This window comes from Melozone crissalis, unplaced genomic scaffold (assembly GCF_028551555.1).
Source record: "Melozone crissalis strain CALT ecotype California unplaced genomic scaffold, PUWL_Pcris_2 ptg000068l_1, whole genome shotgun sequence".
Classification (NCBI taxonomy): domain Eukaryota; kingdom Metazoa; phylum Chordata; class Aves; order Passeriformes; family Passerellidae; genus Melozone; species Melozone crissalis.
In genome coordinates this window covers 21,518,898-21,528,623 of record NW_026535846.1, presented here as the reverse complement: position 1 = coordinate 21,528,623, position 9,726 = coordinate 21,518,898, and the positions used below count along the sequence as shown (strand labels likewise).

Sequence of the window (9,726 nt, the reverse complement as noted above, 5' to 3'; positions counted from 1 at the left end):
GCAATGGATATCCACTCACTTCTGCAATGTCCTCAATATCTCCTTGTCTACCAGCTGGGTGTTTATTCATTCCACATTGCTTCATTTGTTATTTTCCTTCATTCCATTTCCTATTTCGGTCTCCTCATTAATTTTTATGCACTTTTATTTTCATTTGTATACTTTTCATCACTTCAATATCCTAATATTTCAGCAGTCCAATTAGCTGCTTCCATATCTTAATCACACCGAGACTCCTTATTCAGCTATAAATATAATTTTATTACTGCTGTTTTAATGACTAAGTGTTATAATAACTATTCTATATAAAACAATTTCTCCTAAAACTTTCCCCATTTCCTTCACTTGTCTATAATTCATTCCATCTCTCATCATACTTTCCATTTTGCTCAGTAGATCCTATATCATCCCTAAATATTTCCTGTATTGGAAGCTCATTACCTGGGGAGCTGGAAAACTTTCCCTGCTTCACCATAAACATAAGAGCAAACATTGAAACATTTCCCCACACTTACCAGGCTGTCCTGAACCTGCTGAAGGAGCCCAAGCCTGAAGACAGAGAGCATCTCCACATTAAGGGGAATTGTGTTTTAATTAACATGCAAGCACAGCCCAGATGGGCATGATGAATATAATCCACAGCTCTGTTCTGAATATCAACATCATAAATAAAAAATGTTGTAGTTGTATATGAAACCATCACTTCTGAAGTGAAAACCCAGCATTGTTCTCAGCTTTATTTTCAGATAGACCATATACTTGCAGTGAAATAGTTAATATTTATTATATTTATTAATTTAGTAACATTCCATCTTCTAAAATCCCCATTATTTCAGGCAGGTCATTAACTTCTGAGATGCTGATGCTTCTAACTATCCAATAAACCACAATGAGAGTCTCCAAGTCAAACCATAAAAACTTCTTCCATTCTAATTGTCCCCATTCTGTGAACTGGAATATTTGTCTGTGCCACAAAGGTGCAGGGGAGAGCAAGGTCTGCAGGAAACACAGGCAGGAATGTTCATCCATGTCATCCTGGAGGTGGAAACAGGGAGATTTAGGTCATTTCAGAATCAAAATCACCATTATTCAGTGTCAGTTTCTCCTCAATGCTACACTTTGTAATTGGAATGTGGTTTTATGAAGGAATAATTAAAAGCATTGAAGGAAGTACAAAGTTATGGAGTTTCAACAGTCTGCATCCAAGTAGCCACACTTATAAATAAAGCCCCATCACACTGAACTCCTCCACAGGGGATTGCAGCACATTTTTGTAATTTTATTTAAAATTTATATTTAAATTCATTCCCTTCCCAGTCCACTGGTCCTGTGAGGGGGCTGTGGTTGGTCAGGTCACACTTTTAGCAGTGTCACACTTTTATTCCCTGCAAGAGGTGGAACCCAAACCCTTGTGGCTTCTGTACTGGGATAACCTCCTGTCTCTGCTTAGAAAACAAATCTTCTATCTGTGCAGATACTTTATATTTCATCAATAGTTCATCAATAGAGGCCTATTTTTGTAGGGGATAGTATCTTTACACATCTTATTACCCAAAATGGAGACCTAAATCTGTTATTGTATAATACTATTATACAACATTATTAATAATAATATATTATTATAACAATATTAATACACGAGCTATTATTATTATTATTATTATTATTATTACTACTACTACTACTATTATTACTACTACAAATATTATTAATATTACTATTATTTTAAGACAAGCCAGGTGGACATTAGGCTTATTGATACATTTTAGACCCAGAGCATAACATCTTGATAAACCAGGTGGAATTTTATTAATATCACTGTCAATTTCTATCAGCTGAACATGTGATTTGTGTTTTGCAAACCCAAAATTCAGCTGCCATCCCCAAAGGATGCCAGAAAAACGCTCTTGTCAAGTGTATGTTTCCTACAATCAAATTCAGTAAATCCTATCCCAGATTTAATATTTGATTTGATAATGCAATAATCTATATCTGATAGCCTGTGTAATCGATCACCTGCAGGTCTGTAGCCATGGCACTGTTCCCTTTCAGTGGCACAGAAAGGAACTTTGCCCACTGCTGAGGCAGTTTGATTCCATTTCACAGAAATACACAAGCTCATGCTTGTTTACACCATGTTAATTGACATTTCCAATCACTACTGATGTCTGCTTTTAAAAATGCTCTTCTACCTTCCACTGAAATGCACCATTAAACATTTCAACTTAGAAATTAATGGTGTGCAGGGTTTGCTGCCTATTGCAGCAAAATTTAGCACTAATACCAAGATATGATGCTTGAAAGTTGCTCAAATCTGTTTCAATAACAATTTTCAAAACAGCTGTTGTTAGAAAGTGAGAGATGCATTATTTTACAGATTTTTTTCTTCATTTTGGTGGTCCTCCCATCCATCAGAAAGAAGTCTCCTCCTCCAGCCTTATTAGAAAACTTTACTATCTTAACCAACTTATTATCAGCACAATAACATTTGTCTTGATTTGATACCTTCCATTTCTCTTGCATGTTTGGATAGGTCTTGTTTTTTAACAATACACAATCCATTTCCTTCTGACTATCATCACTCTTCCTGTACGCTCCAGAGACTTTTCTCATGTTTCAAATTCAAGTAGCTGGCAAGATGCTGTCAAAAACTGGATGTTTCAGTATTTTCTCAAAACCTTTTGAGACATAAAGATATGATTTTTTCATGCTGTTTTGAAGTGTGAAGCATTACAAGTCAAAATTTAAAATTTCCTGAGTGAAATGTTTGTTCTGTTAATCAAAGTTTCCCTGGTTCAGTGTGGTCTCCTCAATTTCAGAGTGCAAAAGGCAGAGCAGAGGGCAGCTGAGAAGAAGAGAAACCTCTACCAAAAAGGTCACCAGAACCATTCAATAGGAGAATAAATTAACATTTTACAGCAGGTCACATCCACATTCGACATGCCAGGGTAGGAGACCATGTCCAGAAAAACCTGAATGGCTGAAAGACCTGAGTGCACCTCTGAAAAACCCCAAAAGAACAATTTCTGTGGAGATAGCTAATATTTTGGAATATTTTTCCTTCTTTTCCTGGAAACTCTGCAAGCATTTACCCTTCAGATACATCTGACAAGGAAATTTCAACAATTATTCTAACCACACTCATCAAACTTACTGATCACTGTTCCCCCCACAAGGACTGAGTGTCTGTGTCTGCATTGTTTCTATTTCGTGATTATAGCTGAGCAATAATTGGTTGTACTTCCCTCTACACAGAGTTAGAACAATTATAATTATTTTATTTTATAAATGGAGCTGGAAGAGGCTGCTCACTGCTTACAGAGCGCCTTTGTCTCCCTGCACACGTTCCTCAGAGGATAATAAGGTTCAGGAGCTGAAAGTGTGTTTGTATTCCTGGGTCAACAGGAGCACAATAGGAACCTGGAGGAATGGAAATGCATTAATCCTGATTTAGGGATGAAACACTGGCAGGGCTGAGGTATTTACTGAGGAAGGCAACGAGATGTTGGCAGCAATGAAAACTGAAGTTTGCTTCTCAACTTTCTGTAATTCCAAAGGCGATGAGCTTTACCTGCCCCTAAATCTGCCACTGCACCAAATCCCAACACCTCCTGCATTCAGGACAACACAAGCAATGATAAATACCATTATTCTCATGTTCTCTATCATTATTTTTGCCATGGATTCCCTAAAGAAGATCCCTGACTCTGCTCTTGGAGCTCTGGGGGTGGGTGCCAGGCTTCAGACCTTCTCAAATTTCTGTAATTCCAAAGGCAATGAGCTTCACCTGCCACTCCACCAAACCCCAACACCTCCTGCATTCAGGACAACACAAGCAATGACAAAAACCATTATCGTCATGTTCTCTATTATTATTTATGCCATGGATTCCCTAAAGAACATCTCTGAAGAGCTCTTGGGGCTCTGGGGGTGGGTGCCAGGCTCCAGACCTTCTCAAATTTCTGTAATTCCAAAGGCAATGAGCTTTACCCCCTAAATCTGCCACTGCACCAAACCCCAACTCCTCCTGCATTCAGGATAACACCAGCAATGACAAAAACCATTATTCTCGTGTTCTCTATCATTATTTTTGCCATGGATTCCCTAAAGAAGATCCTTGACTCTGCTCTTGGAGTGGGTGCCAGGCTCCAGACCTTCTCAACTTTCTGTAATTCCAAAGGCAATGAGCTTTACGCCCTAAATCTGCCACTGCACCAAACCCCAACACCTCCTGCATTAAGGATAACACAAGCAATGATAAAAACCATTATTCTCACATTTTCTATCATTATTTTTGCCATGGATTCCCTAAAGAGCATCCCTGAACAGCTCCTGGAGCCCTGGGGGTGGGTGCCAGGCTCCAGACCGCAGGGCTGGTTCCTCTCAGCAGGAAACACTTGTCACAAACAACGAGAACAGAAAATACTCCCAGCACTGCTGCTCCAGCAGGATCTGATCTCGGGCTGCACAGTGTCATTTTCTCCACGAGATTGTCTTGCAGTGTTTACAAGATAACAGCCAATAACTGTTCGGTGCTGCTTAGGTGGAAAGAAAAGGGTTATAGAAATTTCAAGGCCAAGTCTAGGTAAATATGATCCTTGTATTTCCACTACAGACATCTAGACACTTCCAGCTGTTGAAATTATTGCTAAATATATTTACAGTCTTTGTACAATAAAAAGCTTTATTACTTTTACTACAGGCAGAAGAAAAAAGCTTTAAATCTTTAGTTCTGAAGCAATATCTCCTGTCTTAAAGGCAATGAAGCCTTTCAAGGGGGAAAAGCAGCAGACTTTAAAAAAGGTGGTTTATGATGTTGTATCTTTGTTGCAATTTTGGTTCATATATTTTTATTAAGTGTAACCTTTATATGTAAATGAAATGATTATCCAACACAAAGTGTGTTTTCATAAAGTAAGAATAGGTTTTATGTCCTCAAAGATAAAGCAGCATAAAGCAGTCAGGCAGCTCAGCATGCACTTGATGGCTGTGAAATGAACTATTTGATTTCCTATTACAGCCTGCTCTGTACCACAGCCCCAACCCCACACCATCAGCCAGCCAGCCCTTCATCAGGGAGCCCAGCAATATAAATCTGTGTTTCTAATAGGCAGAACCCCTCATTTAGAAGGGCTTGGAAATAAACCCTGCATTGTGAAACGCAGGGAGAGGGAAATGAGAACCATGTCCCAAAATCCCAGGGAGAGATGGATGTCCCCAGCACAAACAGCAGGGCTCAGCCCCACGGTGCTGTTTATGTGTTTGAACTTTTGTTCTCTCCATTTCCAGCTGCAGCTGGCACCTCTGGAATGGGAAGGACACTTTGCAGCCCCTGCTCCCACCTGGGACGCCTCACCTGTGTTCCATCACCTGGGACACCTCACCTGTGTTCCACCACCTGGGACGCCTCACCTGTGGTTCCACCACCTGGGACACCTCACCTGTGTTCTACCACCTGGGACGCCTCACCTGTGTTCCACCACCTGGGACACCTCACCTGTGGTTCCACCACCTGGGACACCTCATCTGTGGTTCCACCACGTGGGACACCTCACCTGTGTTCCATTACCTGGGACACCTCACCTGTGGTTCCACCACCTGGGACACCTCACCTGTGTTCCATTACCTGGGACACCTCACCTGTGTTCCACCACCTGGGACACCTCACCTGTGTTCCACCACCTGGGACGCCTCACCTGTGGTTCCATCACCCGAGACACCTCACCTGTGTTCTACCACCTGGGACACCTCACCTGTGTTCCATCACCCGGGACACCTCACCTGGGGTTCCACCACCTGGGACACCTCACCTGTGTTCCATCACCTGGGACGCCTCACCTGTGTTCCATCACCAGGACAGGGTTCTGCACCCTCTCACGGACCCCAAGGGAAATGCAGGGGGTCAAATTGCACATTTCAGCTCTGTGAACTGCTCGTATGCAGTGAAGGAAAGAGCCAAACCATCAGTTCCATCAGCAGCATCACATTATTTGGAAGGAGAGAACAGGGGGGTTTTTAAGGTTAATTTTTTCTAATACTCACCATAACAGCACAGCAAGCTTGGCCTGAGCCTTCCCCGCTTCAATTAGAGCTCAGGGTAAAGGATAAATGCCACCAAGGAATTCTGGATGTCCAAACCTCCTCTGGACAAGAACCTCACCAGCAGTGGATTTACTGAGAGCTAGATGCAAAATTATAATATCACAGATCTAACCTCATGCATGTCTTTATTTTTCTCTAAAATAAAACTCCTCTTTGGTTCAGAGGATAAAGTCAAGCTCACCACGGGATCACCTGGAAAGCCCAAGGATGTGTCTCCTTTTAACAGGAGTGAGAGTGGCTAAAAGCCAAAGAATTCAGGGCACTCCAGTCCCAGATGGCAAATTAAACCCGTCACTGAACAGCTTTTTGGGCAAGCAGCTGTCATAAAAATCTTTATTAATAAATTGATGAGTAAAACTGTTCTGCTCCTAAGCAAGGTTGTTTATTCCTGAACCAACAACTCCACAAAGAGTTTGCACAGATAGCTTTGCTGCTTGTTGCATAAATCTGGATCTCCACAGTCCATCCATTTATTAGCTCTGTATTCCCTTGTTCAGCAGGTGCACAGTGCTGAGCACAATGACTCCTCATTAGATCCTGTAAACGCTGCAAGAACAAAAAAATAAAACTGCAGTTTAAAAACAACCCACTGGGTCAGTCCCTGCATTTTTTCTGATTTTACATTTTTGTGGTCTTGGGCATTCCTTTAATCTATCATCACAAGAGAATCTGTCAATAGAGAGACTTATGAAAATAAGATAGGGTTGGAGAAAAAAAAAATATAGATTTTTTACTTTGGGTGATTAAATTCTCGCTGACATTAACATATGACAACCTGTTAGAATGATTTGTAAGTCTTCACAGCTTTATAAATAGCTTTATCTCTCCATTCCACACGAGAAAAAGGAGAAATATTACTTATTGTACCTTCCTACCTCCACAGCACGGAACATTTCAAAGACTCATTTCAAGTTTTGTGGAAGTCTCTTGATATTAAAGGGCTGCAGATAGAAGATGATGAAACCTCCTTTCTGTGCGCAGCCCCCCGTTGTTCCTCAGTGTTGCCTCTCATCCTCACAGAGGAGCATTTCCATCCTCTGGGAGCAGCTGGAGAGCCAAAGCAAGGCACCACCATCCCAGGGAATCCTGCTGAATTCCTCAGAAATGCTGGGGATGACAGGAAAAATGCAATGTTTGCTTTACAGATGGACTGCATATTTATAATATTTAGTTTACTTCTTTTTTCCTCTTAGAAAATGAAATATTTGGTTTTGTTCTCTTAGTGGAGCACAAGGCAAATTATATTAATTAGTCTATTCACATGATTTCCTAACTTGAAGCAGTGAAAGTTGCCTTTAGCTAGCAAGTAATTGAAATTACAATTGCTGAAGATATCACAACTTTGGGGTTTTTTAAATTCTATCAAGCCCTATCAAGCTCTGATAGGACATTAATAGCTACTTCCCTTCCCTGCTGTTGTTTTTTGTCCCCACGAAGCCATTCCAGTGTACTCAACACCATAAAACTGAAATACATGACAAGAAACAGTAATCCTCCAATTTTATTCCCCAGATTCAGGTTTACTGGTGCATCCCTCTGGGAACATAATGACAGAGCTTTGCTTTCATAAAGGCACTGGAAATTGATTGCAGTCTGAAAGTTCTCATAAGATTTTGGGGAAGCAACCAGTTCTGTTAGAAACAAAAGAGAAGCACGAAAAATACAGAAAAGCCAGCACAGCAGAAATAGATTTTAGTACTGTAGGAATTTCTTGCCAACATGAATATTGTTCTTTTCTTTGCTTTTGGAAATCAGAGGGGAGGAAGAAGCTCATTAATTCAACATTTGATTTCTGAAATAGAGGGGAAAACTCAGTCAAACACAACAGTTTCCATGATAAGAGAACAGTGGAATACCTCTTATCAGGCAGATGCAATCTGGGCTTCTATCAGGCTGGGTTTTAATTAAGTAATAGGCATTACAGATGTTTAATAAAGCTGTGAATAACATTTTTTCCTCCCAGTCTAACAGTGTAACTCCAAGAATTCAGACAAAGGACTCGGGAGCACCTGGCAGAGCTTTGGGGGGAGAACATGAACCTGGTACCAATGGAACTTTATTTCCTTTACTTCAGAGTCAGCACACAAGGCCCTACCTTGACCCCCTGGTTTGCACTGACTGTAGATGAGGAGAGAGCACAGAAGAATAGCTGTGATGTTTGCATTTAAAAAGGGAGGCAGAGTTCATCATTTTTTTCCAGAGTGGATTGGTTTTTTTTTCCCAACAAAATATTGTCTAGAAACTTCCAAAACCAACATTCAGCGGGTGTCTGTGAACGGTCTGTGAGACTCACCAGATCCTGATGAATGCAGAGCTCCTGCTGCATGTTCAGGAGTTTTCTGTCTCTCAGATGTTTAAATCTTGACATCGGGCTGAACTAGTTCAGAAAATCCATGAAACATGAGGAAATCCGAGCAAAACTCCAGTAAACACTTTAAGGACTTTTGTTTGGTGAGCTGAAAATTCAGTTAACCTCTCAGGAGTCAGTGTGCCAAATTTGGAGATTAAATCAGTTACAGAGTGAAATGGGCGTTTTTATTTCTGCTTCGAGTGCAAGATGCAGCACATTGCTGAAAATGAAGCTCCTTCCAAAGCCTCCATTCCAGTTTTAAGGAGAGAAATTATGGCTGAACTTTCGTGTGCTTGTTGCCCATCAATAATAATGTGAGAGGCTCAGAAGGAGGTGACAGAACAGGACCTGGATTTGGGGCAGGTCACCAAGCAAGAGGAGACACAGAGCCAGACCTGTGAATGCACAGCAGCAAAACTCATTTTAGCCTCTCAAACCCACAGTAAATCCATACCTGTCCGTTTAGGGACAATAAATCCCTCCCAAAGAGCAGAGCTTCATTCTCAACAACAGACTATACAAATGGGAGTGCTCCACACAGACCGGCTTTTTCCTGCTGCAGTAACACCAAAGTTCTTTTTTCTCTCTGTGCTTTGCCTTGTCTGCTCTGTGTCCCTGTCACTGTGCTAAGGAAACGCTCTGCAAAGCAAAGAGAGACTAAAAGGGAGTCTTAAAGGCAGCTGACAACACAGTCTTGAGCTGCACAGCGCTGCTGGGCGTGAGTGCAAATGCACAATTGCAGCTCCAGAAGGTCAATCCATGGAGAGAAGACTCTTCACTCCAGGCACTTTGCTGCAGACACCAGACATTTCTTATCATTCTGAGCTCATCAGCAATTTCTTTGTTTTTAAGGACTGCAGACGCTGATTAACACAAACCTCTGGATTTCCTCCAGCAGCCACGAGAGCGTTAGCACAGGAATATTTCTGTGAGACAGCATCGTCCCACCAGTGCAGCCTCACCAATGATAGAACGGCGCCCAGCTTTCCACAAGTGTGGAAGCAGAAAATGCGGGATATTCCAAAGGCTGAGCAGAGGAAAATGAGGCCTGAGCTCCCCGTTTCCAGCTCCAAACAGGATTGCACACTACTGCTTACCTCTAAATCAGGAATTCTTTTTAAAGATATTTTACGTTATTGTATTATTTTATATTCTTTCAGCTGGGCAATCAAAACTGAAACTGATACTTCTTCACTCATCTGCATGTTTCACCCTCATTAAGTGAACTCTGCTGTATTCTCTGCATTAATCTTGCATAAATTCGACAGTGAGGA

At 41.3% G+C, this 9,726-nt stretch overlaps 1 long non-coding RNA gene across 1 annotated transcript; it reads right to left on the bottom strand.

Moving 5' to 3' along the window:
* Positions 1-276: 276 nt before the first annotated feature.
* Positions 277-6,167, bottom strand: LOC128945840 (uncharacterized). The gene is made up of 3 exons (XR_008483896.1): positions 6,043-6,167; positions 2,506-2,678; positions 277-1,035 (listed from the first exon to the last, which is right to left on the bottom strand). It is a non-coding gene; the product is annotated as an uncharacterized LOC128945840 (long non-coding RNA).
* Between the last annotated feature and the right edge of the window lie 3,559 nt (positions 6,168-9,726).